The sequence below is a fragment of the Bos grunniens genome, chromosome 7 (genome assembly GCF_055505025.1).
Source record: "Bos grunniens cultivar Pamir isolate PY7600 chromosome 7, Bosgru_T2T1.0, whole genome shotgun sequence".
NCBI lineage: Eukaryota > Metazoa > Chordata > Mammalia > Artiodactyla > Bovidae > Bos > Bos grunniens.
This window is the reverse complement of record NC_141171.1, coordinates 97,173,814-97,192,657: the sequence shown is the minus strand read 5'-3', so window position 1 is coordinate 97,192,657 and position 18,844 is coordinate 97,173,814. Positions and strand designations below refer to the sequence as shown.

Here is an 18,844-nt window from a genome sequence, read left to right as displayed (position 1 = left end):
ATAAATGAATTAATAAATGTGTAATACTATACATGGTAATTGACAGAGTTAATTCTTAAGTAGGCTGATAAGAAGTCTGCGCGGGAGGAAGAGGAAGAGGGAGGAGAAGGAGAGAAGAGGAGGGGGAAAGGGGGAGGGGGAGGGGAGGGGGGAAGGACCGGGGAACACAGAAGATTACTCAGGATGCACAGAGGGGGAATACACAGAAGAACTGTACAAAAAAGATCTTCATGACCCAGATAATCATGATGGTGTGATCATTCACCTAGACCCAGACATCCTGGAATGTGATTTCAAGTGGGCCTTTGGAAACACCACTAGGAACAAAGCTAGTAGAGGTGATGGAATTCCAATTAAGCTATTTCAAATCTTAAAAGATGATGCTGTGAAAGTGCCACCTTCAGTCTGCCAGCAAATTTGGAAAACTCAGCAGTGGCCATAGGATTGGAAAAAGTCAGTTTTCATTCCAATCCCAAAGAAAGGCAATCTCAAAGAATGCTCAAACTGTGACACAATTGCACTCATCTCACGTTCTAATAAAGTAATGCTCAAAATTATCCAAGCCAGGCTTCAGCAATGTGTGAACCATGAACTTCCAAATGTTCAAGCTGGTTTTAGAAAAGGCAGAGGAACCAGAGATCAAATTGCCAATATCTGCTGGATCATTGAAAAAGCAAGAGAGTTCCAGAAAAACATCTATTTCTGCTTTATTGACTATGCCAAAGGCTTTGACTTTGTGGATCACAATAAACTGTGGAAAATTCTGAAAGTGATAGAAAAACCACACCACCCGACCTGCCTCTTGAGAAATCAGTATGTGAGTCAGGAAGCAACAGTTAGAACTAGACATGGAACAACAGATTGGTTCCAAATCAGGAAAGAAGTACTTCAAGGCTGTATATTGTTACCCTGCTTATTTAATTTATATGTAGAGTGCATCATGAGAAACGCTGGGCTGGATGAAGCACAAGCTGGAATCAAGACTGCTGGGAGACATATCAATAACCTCAGATATGCAGATGACACCACCCTTATGGCAGAAAGTGAAAAGGAACTAAAGAGCCTCTTGATTAAAGTGAAAGAGGAGAATGAAAATGTTGGCTTAAAACTCAACATTCAGAAAGCTAAGGTCATAGCATTTGGTCCCACCACTTTGTGGCAAATAGATGGGGAAACAGTAGCTGCCTTTATTTTGGGGGAGGGGGCTCTAAAATCACTGCAGATTGTGATTGCAGCTATGAAATTAAAAGATGCTTACTCCTTGGGAGGAAAGTTATGACCAACCTAGACAGCATATTAAAAAGCAGAAACATTACTTTCCTGACAAAGATCCATCTAGTCAAGGCTGTGGTTTTTCCAGTAGTCATGTATGGGTGTGAGTCCATGTATGGATGGACTATAAAGAAAGTGGAAGATTGAAGAATTGATGCTTTTGAACTGTGGTGTTGGAGAAGACTCTTGAGAGTCCTTTGGACTGCAAGGAGATCCAACCAGTCCCTCCTAAAGGAAATCAGTCCTGAGTGTTCATTGGAAGGACTGATGCTGAAGCTGAAACTCCAATACTTTGGCCACCTGATGCAAAGAGCTGACTCATTTGAAAAGACCCTGATGCTGGGAAAGATTGAGGGCAGGACGAGAAGGCAACGACAGAAGATGAGATGGTTGGATGGCATCACTGACTCAATGGACATGTGTTTGGGTAAATCCAGGAGTTGGTGATGGACAGGGAGGCCTGGCGTGCTGTGGCGCATGGGGTTGCAAAGAGTCAAACACGACTGAATGACTGAGCTGAACTGAAGTGATATTCAATCAAGGCTAAAATAATTAGAACATTTCATACCAGACAGAAAAATGGTTATAAATACTCAGAATGACTTGTCCGCATGAGGCAGATAAAATACACCCAACGAATGAACATGCTGTCATTCCTTAAACCTTCACTTGTACCTGAGCAAGAAGGAAAGAAACCCTTGTCATCATCAGGTGTAGTAGCTCTTTCACTATCCAGCAGCCAAGGGAAATCACCCAGCTATCAAAGCTATCAAAAGCATTTGACATCTGGCTATATGAAAAGTGTGAGGGAAAACCCTCAGGCCTAAATTTATTAAACACATCAAATTTGACTGTCTTGTACCTGCTTGGTATCTACTGCAACTGTGCCGTCCTTTCAGTCTCTTGAGTTGAAATAGCTACCTTTAATCTCTTGAAATAGCTACGTTTAATCCCTTCAGAAAGAATGAAGGGATGGAGCCAAAGCAAAAAGAATACCCAGCTGTGGATGTGACTGGTGATAGAAGCAAGGTCCGATGCTATAAAGAGCAATATTGCATAGGAACCTGGAATGTCAGGTCCATGAATCAAGGCAAATTGGAAGTAGTCAAACAGGAGACGGCAAGAGTGAACGTTGACATTCTAGGAATCAGCGAATTCAAATGGACTGGAATGGGTGAATTTAACTCAGATGACCATTATATCTACTACTGCAGGCAGGAATCCCCTAGAAGAAATGGAGTAGCCATCATAATCAACAAAAGAGTCTGAAATTCAGTACTTGGATGCAATCTCAAAAACGACAGAATGAATGATCTCTGTTCGTTTCCAAGGCAAACCATTCAATATCACAGTAATCCAAGTCTATGCCCCAACCAGTAACGCTGAAGAAGCTGAAGTTGAACAGTTCTATGAAGACCTACAAGACCTTTTAGAACTAACTCCCAAAAAAGATGTCCTTTTCATTATACAGTGGACTGGAATGCAATAGTAGGAAGTCAAGAAACACCTGGAGTAACAGGCAAATTTGGCCTTAAAATACAGAATGAAGCAGGGCAAGTACTCTGCATATAAGTTAAATAAGCAGGGTGATAATATACAGCCTTGACGTACTCATGCAGGGCAAAGACTAATAGAGTTCTGCCAAGAAAATGCAAATAGGAAAAGGAGGGAGTATGTCAAGGCTGTATATTATCCCCTTGGTTATTTAACTTCTATGCAGAGTACATCATGAAAAACGCTGGGCTGGAAGAAGCACAAGCTGGAATTAAGATTGCCGGAAGAAGTATCAATAACCTCAGATATGCAGATGACTCCACCTTTATGGCAGAAAGTTGAAGAGGAACTAAAAACCTCTTGATGAAAGTGAAAAAGGAGAGTGAAAAGGTTGGCTTAAAGCTCAACATTCAGAAAACTAAAATCATGGCATCTGGTCCCATCACTTCATGGGAAATAGATTGGGAAACAGTGGAAACAGTGTCAGACTTTATTTTTGGGGGCTCCAAAATCACTGCAGATGATGATTGCAGCCATGAAATTAAAAGATGCTTACTCCTAGGAAGGAAAGTTATGACCGACATAGATAACATATTGAAAAGCAGAGACATTACTTTGTCAACAAAGGTCCATCTAGTCAAGGCTATGGGTTTTCCAGTAGTCATGTATGGATTTGAGAGTTGGACTCTGAAGAAGGCTGAGCGCCAAAGAATTGATGGTTTTGAACTGTGGTGTTGGAGAAGACTCTTGAGCGTCCCTTGGACTGCAAGGAGATCCAACCAGTCCATTCTAAAGGACATCAGCCCTGGGTGTTCGTTTGAAGGAAAGATGCTAAAGCTGAAACTCCAGTACTTTGGCCAGCTCATGCAAAGAGTTGACTCATTGATAAGACTCTGATGCTGGGAGGGATTGGGGGCAGGAGGAGAAGGGGATGACAGAGGATGAGATGGCTGGTTGGCATACCAACTCGATGGACGTGAGTTTGAGTGAACTCTGGGAGTTGGTGATGGACAGGGAGGCCTGGCGTGCTGCAATTCATGGGGTCACAAAGAGTTGGACACAAGTGAGTGACTGAACTGAACTTAACTGAATCTCTTACCTGGTTACTGGCTAAATGAAAGTTGGAGGATCCTCCAATATGTGTAAAATAAGTTGTTATCCTTGTTCATTCAAGACAAGGTTGAAATATTTTAAAAAAAAAAAAAAGGTTCAGTAGGAAGCACAAAGAAACCAAAACCTCACAAACATAAACATAACAATATAATAATCCAGTGATAATACGCTAAATCCTGACCTTAATTTTTCATTTAAATTTTCTAGAAAGAATACTGAGAATGAGTGCTACTCTCTCATATTCAACTCTTTGGATATCCAAGAGTATGATCCGAAAAACACCTTTCACACAATTTAAAACATGCTGCAATCCCTGTTGTTTATCCCTGCCTCCAATTTTATATTCTATTCCTTCTCATTCTCTAGGTTTGAGAACTACTGCTATACAGAGTACCAGGAGTTACTTGTCCTTAATTTGATTTCGCCTGTTGCAGACAGAACTTCATCTTTCTCAGTGATATTTTAGGGCACTAGTTCTCAGGCAATCCTCACTTAGCTCCACTTCAGTCTGTCTTCTGCTTGTTAAGGAACCTTCAGGAAGCAGTTCTACATTTGAAATATTGTTTTAGGGTGGTGTATTTATTCCTTAAGGCTGCTGTAACAAAGTACAATGACTTTAAATAAGACTGTATGACAAAATAACAGAAATGTATTTTTCTCACAACTCTGGAAGCTACAAGTCTGAAGTCAAAATGTCAAAAGTGTCACCCTCTCTCTAAAAGATCAAGGAAAGGATCTTTTCTTGCCTGTTTCCTAGCTCCTGCCCTTTAATCTTGGTGTTCCTTGGCCTACAGTTGTATCACCTCAACTCTACCTCTATCTTCACATATCCTTCTTCCCTGCCCCTCTGTGCATCTCTGTGCTCATATTTCTCTCTTCTTATAAAGACATCAGTCATTGGATTAGGGCTTTCCCTAATTCACTGTGACCTCATTTACTTGGTTACATGTCTAAAAACCTTATTCCAAATAAGGTCAGCTTCTGAGGTTTCAGGTGGACAGAAATTTTGAAAGGACATTATTCAACTTAGTGCAGATAGCATTTGGAAACGGCATCATTAGCTTGTGATCTTAATTGAAGATGCATTTTTATTTTCTCTACAGACCACCTGCATGGAATCAGCCCTCCAAGGTAACTAGCAGCAGGATGTTTCCTTTGATATATTTCTCTAAAGGACAATCTCTATATTGCATGACTTCAGACTTATACCATCTCAGATACCTGAAACATTTAAAAGTAATAACATAAATAAATTACACCTATATATATATAAAACCATGCATTTATATCATTTTATATTTTAATAGTATAAGAACATAAATAACTACAGCTCAGTTTTCAATTATTCCATACATTAGATGATTTGTGAGCTGACTTGTGATATAATCTTTTTTCCCCCAAAGAGAAAAACTTTCAAAGGCTGAGGTCCACAAAATCTGCTTTTGTTTTGGATGGTTAGACAATGAAGCAATTTTAACATCTGGTGCTATAACCATAAGTGGAAACTTCTTTAAACTAGAGTGATGAGCCTAATGCTGCATGGAAGACAATATATAATATATATATATTTGGTAGCTGAGACAAAGGAAAGTCTTTCCCCAAAGGAAAAAATATAGTACTTTCATAAACAAGGGAAAGATCTACAACTCAAAGTGACTTTCTGTAATAAAAGTTATGGTTTAGGATGCAAATAAATTAACATGTGGGAATTTCTGCCAAGAAATAGAATATAATACTACTCTAGAGACATACAGAATGAAAGGAGAAATTTTCAATAATCTAGTCAATTTCTACAGTGTTAACAAGGAATTTAAATCATTTTGGCTTCATTCTTTTTCACCCATTAAAATGGGTTTTTTTTCTCATTTATTGTCATTCATATACTTCTCAATTAATTAGTGCTAAAGAGCCTACTTGCCAACTCTGATTATACAGTGGGATATGTGGTCCCTACAATCAAAGAGAAAGGGCTATTGTGAATGGCAAAGGAATGACAATATGGTAGGTACTATGGTAAGGGTAGGTATGAGAAGCATAACATGGGCACCTATTAAAAATCAGGATATCAGGGCAGGGTTCTCAAGTAAAGTGATCACAACTCTTGGACAGAAGATGCATAGGAGTTAGCCCTGAAACAACGTCTGCAAAGACTCCAAACTAGGGGAACATGGTACTTACAAAAGGGCTGGTATGGAGATGAGATATACAGACAAAAGATATGGCTGGAAAAGAAATAATGGCCATAGCTGTCAAGGTTACAAAACACTTTAAGTTGTAGCTTATCCTCAGGGCAAATTTCAGTACAGTTTGGAAGAACTGTTTAGGAGGAAAAAGGGATGTTGACTTGCTCAGGCAATTTAATAACATAGATTTATTCAGAAAAAATAAGGTAGTATCTTTTCTGTATATTATTTATTCCCATATATATAATATATAGAAGCTTTCTCATATACATTATACATCCCTGAATACATTTATTGTATTATATATATATATATCATACAATACACACACATATAAATGTGTATCCCTAAATGAAATAGCCCCTGTAAGATTCTTAAAGAAATAAAGAAGAAAACTAGAACATCTTCACCAATACACCAGAGCCATAAACCATCAATATTATATTAATATAATCAACTTTGATTATTTTATCACTTAAAAAGCAGGGCCGTATTTCATTTACATTTGTTATATATACAGTATTCTATGAGAGGCTCAAAGAAACACAAAAGGGTAAATAAAAATATAGGAGGGTTTTTCTACAAGCCAATTGGAAAATTATGCTTGCCTTTTTTCAAACGTCCTTATCCCACCCACGTCCTCTGCAATTAGAGGCAGTTTTTCTGATGTACATAATGCAACTAAGATCTGTATTGAATGCCAGGGACAAAATAATAAATAAAACTTATTCCACACTAGTGGAATAGACTTCATTACAGTCTAATGAAGTGTAACGTAAATCAGTTTATTTTTACAAATTTTAAAAAGTCTTTTAGGAAAAAACAGGACATGGAAAAGATAAAGAAGTGAGTGGCTTGGAGACTGAGAATTCTCTATGGATTTCTGTTTTCCCAGTTACCTCTATTATTTATGTCACAAATCAGAGAGAGATGGCTGCACCTTTACATAAGTAAGAATTCATTTATTATCTACTTCTATACAGCATTCTCACTGACACAGAAGAAAAGTCAAAGCTAGAGTATGAGGTCTGTAAGGTGAAGAATGATTCTTATGTTTTCCACAGAGACCAGCCTAGTGATCAGCATATAGATGGTCTTAATAAGAGCCTATTTATCGAGGTGATGAAATACATTCTGAAGGACTATTTTATCATCCATGCAATTATACTCAAATATATATATGTATTCAAATTCAATATATAAATATATTGTTAAAAAGTGGTGTAGAAAGTAAAATAAATAGTTTAGTTTGTATATAGACATACTGATTGATATTTTCTTAATTGAGTTCTTATTTTGGTGTTGGACTGCCCTTAAACAAGTAAATTTTGAGCTAGAGAAACTACATCAGAATGGTGCCATTAAAGGCATAGTTTGCATCAATTTTTTAAACTTATCTTACCAGCATCCTAATGAAGACTGAAATAGCCAAATGAGTTATTCCTGGCAGTTATGGTCAGAACACATCAGCATCTTTCCCTGACAGAGAGCACCCAGACTTTCCACACATCTCTTGTTAATCTTGTTAGCATTTTAATAAATTTCTCCCACCAAACTGGCCTGGATAATTACCTATCATTTTGTTGTCAGACTCATTTCTACAAATATCAGTCTCATTAGCTATTCTTTTTTTTTCCTTTGGTGAAAAATATTTTAGTCTGCTTGGGCAGAGTATTACATTGGCTGGAAGGATAACAGCACTAAAAAGTAATAATTATAAACAAAACCCATTAACATTGAGAATACTTTGTTAAAAATGAATCAGATTGAATTGTTTTGGCTACTGAGTTGCATGAGTTCCTCATATACTTTGGATATTAACCCCTTATCAGACATTTGGTTTGTAACTATTTTCTCCCATTCCATAGGTTGTTTTTTCTATTTTGTTGACTGTTTATTTTGCTGTGCAGAAGCTTTTTAGTTGATGTGGTACCATTTGCTCATTTTTTCATTTGTTGCTTGTGTTTTTGATGTCATAGCCAAAAATACATCTTGGTAATATACAGCTCAGACCAATGTAAAGTATCATTTCCCCTGCATTTTCCTCGGGGAGTTTTATAGTTTCAGGTCTTACATTTCAGTGTGCAATACATTTTGAGTTAATTTTTGTACATGATATAAGGAAAGGGGCAAAGGATAGGAGTAGACATTTCTCCAAAGGCCAACAGGTACATGAAACAGTGTTCAACATCACTAATCATCAGGGAAATGTAAGTCAAGCCCACAATGTTTATTAAAAAACAAGAGATAACAAATGTTATTGAAGATGCAAAGAATAGAATTTACCTTGGTAGGAAGGTAAATTTGTACAGCTAATATGGAAAGCAAGATGAAGTTTCCTCAAAAATTTAAAATAGAGCCACCGTATGATCCAGCAATTACACTTCTAGGTATATATCTAAATGAAATAAAATCATGATCGTGTGGAAATATCAGCACCCCTATGTTTATTGTAGCATCATTAACAATAGCCAAGACATTGAAACAACCTAAGTTTCCATTGATGGATGAATGGATAAAGAAAATATCTTTGTCCCACACAAGGAGTATTATTCAGCCATAAAAAGGAAGGAAAAGCTGCCTATTTGTAACAGCATAGATGAATCTATAAGGCTATCAAGCCTTATGCTGTAGAAATAAGTCAGAAAGAGAAAAGCAGTTACAATATGGTCTCATACATTAAATTTAAACAACAAAAACCTAAACTTAGAGAAATCGAAAGCACATTGGTGATTACCAACAGTGGGTTGGGGAGGGTGAAGGTGGTCAAAGGGTATAAACTTCAGGTTCTAAGATAAATACGTTTTGACTATGTAATGTACATCACGGTGGCTATAGTTAAGGAGACTGTATTGTATATTTGAAAGATTCTAGGAGAGTAGATCTTGAAACTTCTCATCACACACATACTCACACATATACAAAAACTGTGACTATATGAGGTAATGGATGTCCTAATTAATCTTATTGTGATAATTACCTCACAGTTTATACATATATCGAATCATCATATTGGACACCTTAAATGTACACAATGTCATGTGTCAGATATATATTAATATATGTGGGGAAAATGAATTGGAATAAAAGCAATGAACATTTTTAGTATAATCTAGTCAACACAGCTCTTCCCATGAGTGTGGGAAAGTGGCTGTTTCTAAGAATAAATAGAGTTAAGTGATAGGAGGAATTGAGTGATACATGCTTAGATTGAAACATGTCAGAAGCCTGTCGGTCTAAAACTGCCCTTGGCTCAACACTCCTCTTGGGATCTACTAAATGCTTCTTCAGTGCTACAGATGAATAATTCATCATCTGGACATCCCCTTACAGTCAACAAGAAAATGGAAAGGTCTTTGAAAGTTCATCGGTTAGTGAATAATGACACTACTCATCTGATGCATCAGTGAGTAAAACACGTGTAAGGCACCAGCAGGTGATGAACTAACTTAGCACTGTTCAATAGAAATAAAGTGCAAGCCACATATGGAATTTTAGACTTTCTAGTACATATACTAAAAACCAAGTGAATTAATTTTAAGAAAAAAATATTTAATTCAACATATTCAAAAGATTATCATTTCAACATGTAATCAATGTAAAATTTATTAACGTGATATTATAAATTATTTACTCCATACTAAGTTTTGAAATCCTCTGTCTATCTTATACTTGCCACATATTTCAGACTAGTCACATTTTAGGTGCTCAATAGACATGTGTCCATATAAAAGTGCAGGTGTAACTTGTGTTAGCCCTAAGTTGTTACTGGCTTACTGGACTTGTGTACATTTTTCTGAAAGTCATTCTTCATTTGCACAGGTCTTGTATTCTTTCTGAAGAGTCAATATCTAAAGGGACTGTTTGATTTATTTTAAAATAAAATTTCCTTTCTGCTAATGCCTACTCGGAGAAAGTAAAAGGGATGAAAATGTGAATATCATGAAATGGTCTCTAAAAGATATATTCACAAAGCAATGATTTTTAAAAACTATGAAACCATACAAACAACTTTTTACAAATACAAGCAATGCAAATTGACTATTATAGTATTTTAAAATATCCACTAAAATAAATATGGATCATTTGATATAAATTAATAGTAGAGTGTTCTATTAAGCATGAAAGCATAAGGTAGAAATAAACACATTTAAAGTTCTTTAGTAATCCTAAAAATTTTCTACAAGTCATAATTTTCACTGATGTTTCTAAAAAGTATTGACTATCAAGAGGTATTTCATTTATACTGCTATTCAAATAATAACATAGTATTTATAGGAGAATGCAACCATAAACATGATGGATGACTTGGATATGTGTAGAAAGAAAATATAAATATACATATATATATATATTTTTTAATCGAACTTTTAACATTTACTTGCCTCAGAAAGAAATTGTTCTTTGTGTTGTTACAAAAAACATCAAAAATCTCTAGTTGAATTCACCTATAGAAAGTCTATAGTAATACCTGAAAATAGAGACTTCAGCTTTTGCCACTTGAAAAATTCCCTCATTCAACATGCAAGTTTATTTAATTTAGGTGTTCAATTATACTAATGTAAAACAGAATGCTGAATTCTATATGAATCCAGTCTAGTTCAGTCGCTCAGTCGTGTCCAGTTCTACGTGACTCCATGGACTGCAGCACACTAAGGCCTCCCTGTCCATCACCAACTTTTGGAGTTTACTCAAACTCATATCCATTGAGTTGGTGATGCCATTCAACCATCTCATCCCGTGTCGTCCTCTTCATCTCCTGCTTCAATCTTTCCCAGCATCAGGGTCTTTACAAATGAATCAGTTCTTCACATCAGGTAGCCAAAATATTGAAGTTTGAGCTTCAGCATCAGTCCTTCCAATGAATATACGGGACTGATTTCATTTAAGATGGACTGGTTGGATCTCCTTACCATCCAAGGGACTCTCAAGAGTCTTCTCCAACACCACAGTTCAAAAGCATCAATTCTTCAGCGCTCAACTCTCTTTATAGTCCAACTCTCACATCCATACAAGACCACTAGAAAAACCATAGCCTTGACTAGACAGACCTTTGTTGGCAAAGTAATGCCTCTGCTTTTTAATATGCTCTCTAGGTTGGTCATATTTTATTCTAAGGAGTGAGTGTCTAAAAGACATGGCTGAAATCAGCATCTGCAGTGATTTTGGAGCCCAAAACAATAAAGCCTGACACTGTTTCCACTGTTTCCCCATCTATTTCCCATGAAGTGATGGGACCAGATGCCATGAATTTAGCTTTCTGAATGTGGAATTTTAAGCCAAACTTTTTCACTCTCCTCTTTCACTTTCATCAAGAGGCTCTTTAGTTCTTTGCTTTCTGCCATAAGGGTGATGTCATCTGCATATCTGAGGTTATTGATATTTCTCCTGGCAATCTTGATTCCAGCTTGTGCTTCTTCCAGCCCAGCGTTTTTCTTGATGTACTCTGCATATAAGTTAAATAAGCAGGGTGACAATATACAGTCTTGACATACTCCTTTTCCTATTTAGAACCATATTTATGAAGCAAAATTAACCATTTTCTAATAAAGGATAATGTCCCTAAATGGGATATTTCAATTTAAAACCTTTCAAAAACTAGTCATGGCAAAAAAGGAAAATTTGATCATTAGTTATAAAAAGTGAGAACGTCCAACAATTGTAGAGACTTGGTGGTAGAAATAGGGGTGTTCATGCATTACCCTTTAATTTTGTATGTATGTTTGGGGATTTCAGGATAAAGTGTTCAATAAAAAATAAGCACGTCCAATTTTTACATTAGGTACCATTCCTGATAATTAAAATGATACTACAGGACATTGTAGTAATAGGAGAGCTCAGAAAATAAAGATAAGATCTGTCTTTCAAAGAATTTAGTTTAATAGGAGTAATTTTCCGGAGATTGTACTAATATAAGAGAATCAATGGAGGTGCTAAATCGTCTATGTAGACAAAGGTTTATCAGCCTTGAAGCAAAATAAATAAAAATTATCTTCAAGAAAAATTCTCAAAGAAATAAGACTTGAGTTAGACTCTTAAGGATAATAAGGATTAGATAAATAATTAGGAGGGAGCAATAGTGAGTGACTAGGAAATGAAAAAAGTTACAAAATCAGTTACTGCACAAGTCTGTCTAGAATGGAAGACTTGTAAGAAAGGAGATTATCTGTGAATATCAAAGGTTCTTAAAAACAATTCTTGAATGAATAGAAAACCATTGAGAAGAGAAGTGATAGAAGAAAATGATTTGGGGGTTGGGGGATTCTTTTGCAGTGTATATATAGCTTGGTGCTGAAGCTGAAACTCCAATACTTTGGCCATCTGATGCAAAGAACTGATTCATTCAAACAGACCTTGATGCTGGGAAAGACTGAAAGTGTAAAGATTGACAGGATGAGATGGTTGGATGGCATCACCAATGTAATAGACATGAGTTTGAGTAAACTCCGGAATTGGTGATGGGCAGGGAAGCCTGGCATGCTGCAGTCCATGGGGTCTCAAAGAGTCAGACATGACTGAGCGACTGAACTGAACTGAACTGACATAGCTTGGTTTCCCTAGAGATAGCACAGAGGTCACTGCAGCAATGAGGATAAGGCAGAGCTGGGGCACAGAAAAATAGTGATAATCAGAACCAGATGAAACAGATCAGCTGGACAGGTGACATAGATACCAATCTGTAACTGTCACATTTTGAAGTATATGCCTACTATATGCTAAGCATTGTACAAGTTCAATTATTTAATAATCATATATTAGATCTGCCTAAAGCTTATGTTGTAAGTTTTTATGCTCCCCAGTTTGTACACATGGAAACTGAGGCTCAATAAATTCTCAACAGTTTTCAAAAGTCATCAGGCAAGTAAACAATAGAGCTGAGATGAAAATCTAGAAAATCTCTTTCTAAAACTTGTTCCTTTAAAAATTATGCAAAAATAATAAAATATCTCTGAAAATAAAAGTGATGGAAAAGGGGGAAATGTGATTCATTTTAGGAAGACTGTATTGAGTAGATGGGAAGCATTTATTTATTTATTTGTTTTGATAAAACACTTTGGGTCAAGAATGTGAGACTCCTTGAAGCACACCCAAGTAAAAACAGTCACTAACTCACCTTCCAAATAACTTAATCCTCTGAGGGGCAGATCTGGTTAAATTGGTAAAGAACAAGCCTTTTGTTTTGAACATGGAGCATGAACACTGGAATTGTTCTCAATGCCCCTTTTGTCCACATTTTCTCCATCCGAAAAGATGCTGGGTAAATATTAGAATAGTATTCATTTGAAGAGGTCTCAACTAATCCATGTGTCTCTGGTGTCCACAGGTCTCTGCTGGGTCCTGTTAAGCACAATTCACTATGAAAGGTAGCCATTCTCACTGCAGGTAGATTCAGAACTATGAATCACTGCTACCATTTGGAAGCCAGAGTCAAGAGCTCAAGGGTTTCTTGGAATTAAGTTTATAACCACAAAGAATCACATGGATTTTTCTCACTGCTAATAGTCAAAGCATAGAAAATGAGGAATCTTTTTTTACAGTGACCTTTTCATCTTTCTGATCTGTGCTAATGTTGACACATTTCACCAAATTTAACTAATTTTATCTATCATATGTATGTGATAACTTCCTTCCCAACCAAATTATAACCATGAGCATTTTAATAACCAGGGGATATTAGGATATGCAGAGGTATGCTATTTGGTTTACCACCTTTCTGAAAATGCATTAGACAAGTTTGGAGATTTCTCATTTATATACCTTTTTGGAGTTTCTCAGTTGTCATCAGCAGGAACCAGAAAAGTTACTGCAGACACAATCTAAAAGCAGAGATGAAATGAACCTTAGAAATCTCACATGCTAACCTCTTTAGGCCAGTGGTATGCTGATTAAAGATACAACAGCTAGCTACCTGGGATATTAAAACCAAACAAACCTGATCTGTAGCTCTTGCCAATTTCAAACTACCATTATGGCCGATTTCAAGCTAGGAATATGTGATATCATTGAACACAGAGTTGGAAAGCAGTATGTACAACTGGGCTTTCCAGCTGGTGAGGTGGTAAAGAATCTGCAGCCAAAGCATGATGCAAAAAACACAGGGTCCATCCCTGGGTTGGGAAGGTCTCCTGGAGGGGAGGAAATTGGCAACCCACTCCATTATTCTTACCTGGAAAATCTCATGGACAGAGGAGCCTGACAGGCTACATACAGTCCATGGGGTAGCAAAGAGTTGGAAATATTTCAACTGTAGTAAAGAGAAAAGAATGTCCATTCACTCATGCACAACTCGGTCTCCTGATTGACACCAATGGGGTCCTAATATGTTCATCTTGAACCCATGGCACAGACATAGGATGGTGCCCCTGTACCCAGAGGGCAATTCTCCCCTGCGGGAATGGCCAGGTGCAGCTGCCTGTTCTTAACATAATTTCTAAGTTACTCAGACATTTCTGGATTTGTGACTAAGTTTAAATGGTTACCTCTTAAAAACTGGTTATGCTTACCAATTTATTTGATAAAATAATAATCCAAGGAAACTTTCTAGGATATATTAATCATATGCTTCCATTTTAAAAAAAAAAAGAAATATGCTTATATGAACCCTTAAATTACACTTAATTTTTAAATATGGGAAATTGGGAACAATTAGTATAGAATTGGCAAAACTATACCATGTGAGTATAAAATAAAGTAAGGCAGAGTGTGCTAACCCGGTCTTACTCAGAAGCAAATGGAAATAATTATAGCCATTCAATCCTTAAACCTGAGTCAGGGGACGGGGGACAACGGAGACCCAGCACTAAATATTATTACTAGGATTGTATTATGAGCAGGAGTAAAGCCTTAAATATATTACTTAAGAATCTTAAGAGGCCATCTGGTAGGATTAATTAATCCAAAGTTTACATCTGACAGTAATTAAAAATCACCAAGCCAATGAGATATAAATAGGATTTCAACTGTAATAAAGAGAAAAGAAAGAGGAAGGAAATGGAGGTTATTTGTAGAAAAGAGAAATTCAAAAGGTCAAATTCTTCCAGAAGAATTTAAAATCTCCAAATTGGAGAGGAATTTTCATGCACAGACCACAACTGGCTCCAAGAAGTCAAGGAAGCAGGAAGCAGCTGACACAGGTGACTTTTCAGACTATGGATTGGGCTGGATCAGGGATTTCTTGTACTGTGAATGAGGACACTCTGAGTATTTGAGAAATTAGTAATGTAATGTCTAGGGGGAAAATAGTATTTCTAATTATTAAAATGACACTTCTGCTAAGGAGGGGTAGCCACATTGCTGAATTTTACATTACATTCAATAATTTTAGTTACTCAATAATCTTGAAAGTTATACACTTTGCTTGTTGTGCTGAGTTGTGCTGAGAGGGAAACAGAGGTTCAGAGAAATAAAATAAATTTCTCAAAGCCACACAGCTTATTTGCCCAATGCTAAAGCCTAGTCGGACACGACTGAAGCAACTTAGCAGCAGCAGCAGCAGAAAACCTGTGCAACTTACTGAAAGTACATTGTAGTAAAACTGCAGGGACTTCCTCTGGGTGGAAAGAAAAGAAATCTGTCATTTATAGAGACTGGAATGAGGGATCATAGCTTAAGAATTTGATAAATGAAAGAAAAGAATATCAAAGCTTCTGCTATTTCCTCATTAATGCTGATGGGTGAGGACCTAAAATAAATAGTCATTTGTTTAGCTGAGAAACTTCATAATTTAGGACAATATAAAAATATGTAATGAACTCAGGATGGGTGAAGTAAAGGAGACAGCTAGGTATAAAAAATGTGATTGTAGAGCTTGGAAGAGAGATTTCTGGAAAGAACGATATAAAGAAGTTCAAGAAAAGAAAATCAAAGTGAGAGCCTAAAAGCAGAGATCTCCACAGCCAGGAATGTCTGATGGCATTTTAGGGCAATTAGATTTAATATTCCATTTTATATTATTGTGTGTAATCCTCTCCCTCTTTTGTTACTCCCAAACCAACCTTCAGTAATAGTCCACTAAAAATAACTTTGTGTTAGTGAAGCTTTGGGGAAATGAAGAATGCAAAATGTATTTAGGCTGGTTTGTCTAGAAATACTCAAAATAATCACTTAAAGGGGCAAAGAAAAAAAATGTAGGAAGCAGGATGAGGTGGGTCCTTTGGAAACTCACTGAAATATTAAGAGATTTATAGCATGTGGCTGGGGACTCAAGGAATCGAATTAGAATGCAAAAGCAAAGAGTGACCTCAGAAAGCTGGAGAACACTGAGATGTTAAGATAACTGGGTGACACAGGAAAAAGGCCTGACCAAAGTTTATTATCAAACACTGTTGGAAATTAGTTTTTGAAGAACTGTACTAATTTTACCTAGTTCTAGGCAGCAGCCCAATTGCTGAGGAGACTTGAGGCTGTTTCTGATGATGGTTCCTTTACCAATCTATGGAACTGAGACCTTGAGAAAACTGCCTTATGATAAATATCACATTTAATACATTTAAAATTTTCTAGTCAGAAATCCATAGTTTCCCATAAAGGTTTCACAGTGTATCACTTCAGAAATGAGAGTGAAAGTAATAAACACAGATGCAAAATTATATTACTTCTTTTTGCCCAAAAAAGCAAATTCTTAAAACTACTATCTATAGATGTTTCTGACTATGACTAATAGAAGCTCTGAAATAATGAACTTTGAAAGCTAAAAACTAAAAATAATTTACAAAATCTTTGACTTTCAAGTAAATAGAAGAAATAACTTTTAAAACATGTATTTAGCAAGAGAGTGTTTTTTTTTTTTTTTTTTTACTGACAGCGTCTGTCTTTTTTGGAACATCCCCAGGGCAAATAAACCTGTGATTGAATTAATGGCTGATTCAATAAAATTAATACACTCCTGTAAGTCACATGAAGCACAGGTCCAAAGAACAGATGGCTGAATATATCTGCAGACTCACATTGACAAACTACAGATAAAGACCTAATGAAAACTATTAAAATAATTCATAAATGAGTCAAACATCTGCTCTTTTACAGTTAGACCAGTAAGTAACAGAACAGCAATGCAATTAATTTTACCCCCCAAATAAAAATTGCATTGTTGAAATCTTCACATTAACCAGATGCTTAAAGAACTCATAATTTTTTTTTTAAAAAAGTTGAGGACTGTTCCTTTGCAAAAAATCTAAATAAAAGGAATAGGAACAGAAGGTGGTAGCTAATATTTTTTATCTGTATATTTCCAAAATATTCACAGTGGTATATTTTGTACACATTATCCACAAAGAAATGATAATTTTGTCTTGTTATCACTTAAAAATATTCCAACTCTCACAGAGTCCTCTTTATCGCTCTTTATGCAGTTTACTGACAGACATCAAGTGTCTGTTTATGGATATCAGGTTTGGGCCATTTAGTCAAAGTTAGAGGATAAATTGTTTTAAATATCTAAATGAATTCAAAATTTATTTTCAAAGAAAAAATAAAAAATATAATTTAGGTATTATCAGTTTGCAAAGTCATTTCTTTTCATTCAGTTCAGTTCAGTCACTCAGTCGTATCCAACTGTTTGCGACCCCATGAATCGCAGCACGCCAGGCCTCCCTGTCCATCACCAACTCCAGGAGTTCACTGAGACTCACATCCATCAAGTCAGTGATGCCATCCAGCCATCTCATCCTCTGTCGTCCCCTTCTCCTCCTGCCCCCAATCCCTCCCAGCATCAGAGTCTTTTCCAATGAGTCAACTCTTCGCATGAGGTGGCCAAAGTACTGGAGTTTCAGATTTAGCATCATTCCTTCCAAAGAAATCCCAGGGCTGATCTCCTTTATTTTTTTTTTTAATTTTATTTTATTTTTAAACTTTACATAATTGTATTAGTTTTGCCAAATATCAAAATGAATTCATCACAGGTATACATGTGCTCCCCATCCTAAACCCTCCTCCCTCCTCCCTCCCCATACCATCCCTCTGGGTCGTCCCAGTGCACTAGCCCCAAGCATCCAGTATCGTGCATTGAACCTGGACTGGCATCTCGTTTCATACATGATATTTTACATGTTTCAATGCCATTCTCCCAAATCTTCCCACCCTCTACCTCTCCCACAGAGTCCATAAGACTGTTCCATACTTCAGTGTCTCTTTTGCTGTCTCATACACAGGGTTATTGTTATCATCTTTCTAAATTCCATATATATGCGTTAGTGTACTGTATTGGTGTTTTTCCTTCTGGCTTACTTCACTCTGTATAATAGGCTCCGGTTTCATCCACCTCATTAGAACTGATTCAAATGAATTCTTTTTAATGGCTGAGTAATACTCCATTGTGTATATGTACTACAGCTTTCTTATCCATTCATCTGCTGATGGACATCTAGGTTGCTTCCATGTCCTGGCTATTATAAACAGTGCTGCGATGAACATTGGGGTACACGTGTCTCTTTCCCTTCTGGTTTCCTCAGTGTGTATGCCCAGCAGTGGGATTGCTGGATCATAAGGCAGTTCTATTTCCAGTTTTTTAAGGAATCTCCACACTATTCTCCATAGTGGCTGTACTAGTTTGCATTCCCAAAATAAGAGGGTTCCCTTTTCTCCACACCCTCTCCAACATTTATTATTTGTAGACTTTTGAATCACAGCCATTCTGACTGGTGTGAAATGGTACCTCATAGTGGTCTTGATTTGCATTTCTCTGATAATGAGTGATGTTGAACATCTTTTCATGTGTTTGTTAGCCATATGTATGTCTTCTTTGGAGAAATGTCTATTTAGTTCTTTGGCCCATTTTTTGATTG

General features: G+C 36.5%; 1 long non-coding RNA gene across 6 annotated transcripts in view; it reads right to left on the bottom strand.

The window, feature by feature from the left end:
* The window catches only part of LOC147370016 (uncharacterized), a 149,441-nt gene that overhangs the window by 107,729 nt on the left and 22,868 nt on the right, over nucleotides 1–18,844 (bottom strand). For 2 of the 6 annotated variants that reach the window (XR_015168630.1, XR_015168629.1), the window contains exon 2: nucleotides 13,821–13,879. The exons of the other annotated variants lie outside the window; for them this stretch is intronic. This is a non-coding gene — a long non-coding RNA (uncharacterized LOC147370016). The remainder of the gene's footprint in view (nucleotides 1–13,820; nucleotides 13,880–18,844) is intronic. 6 annotated transcript variants of the gene reach the window in all.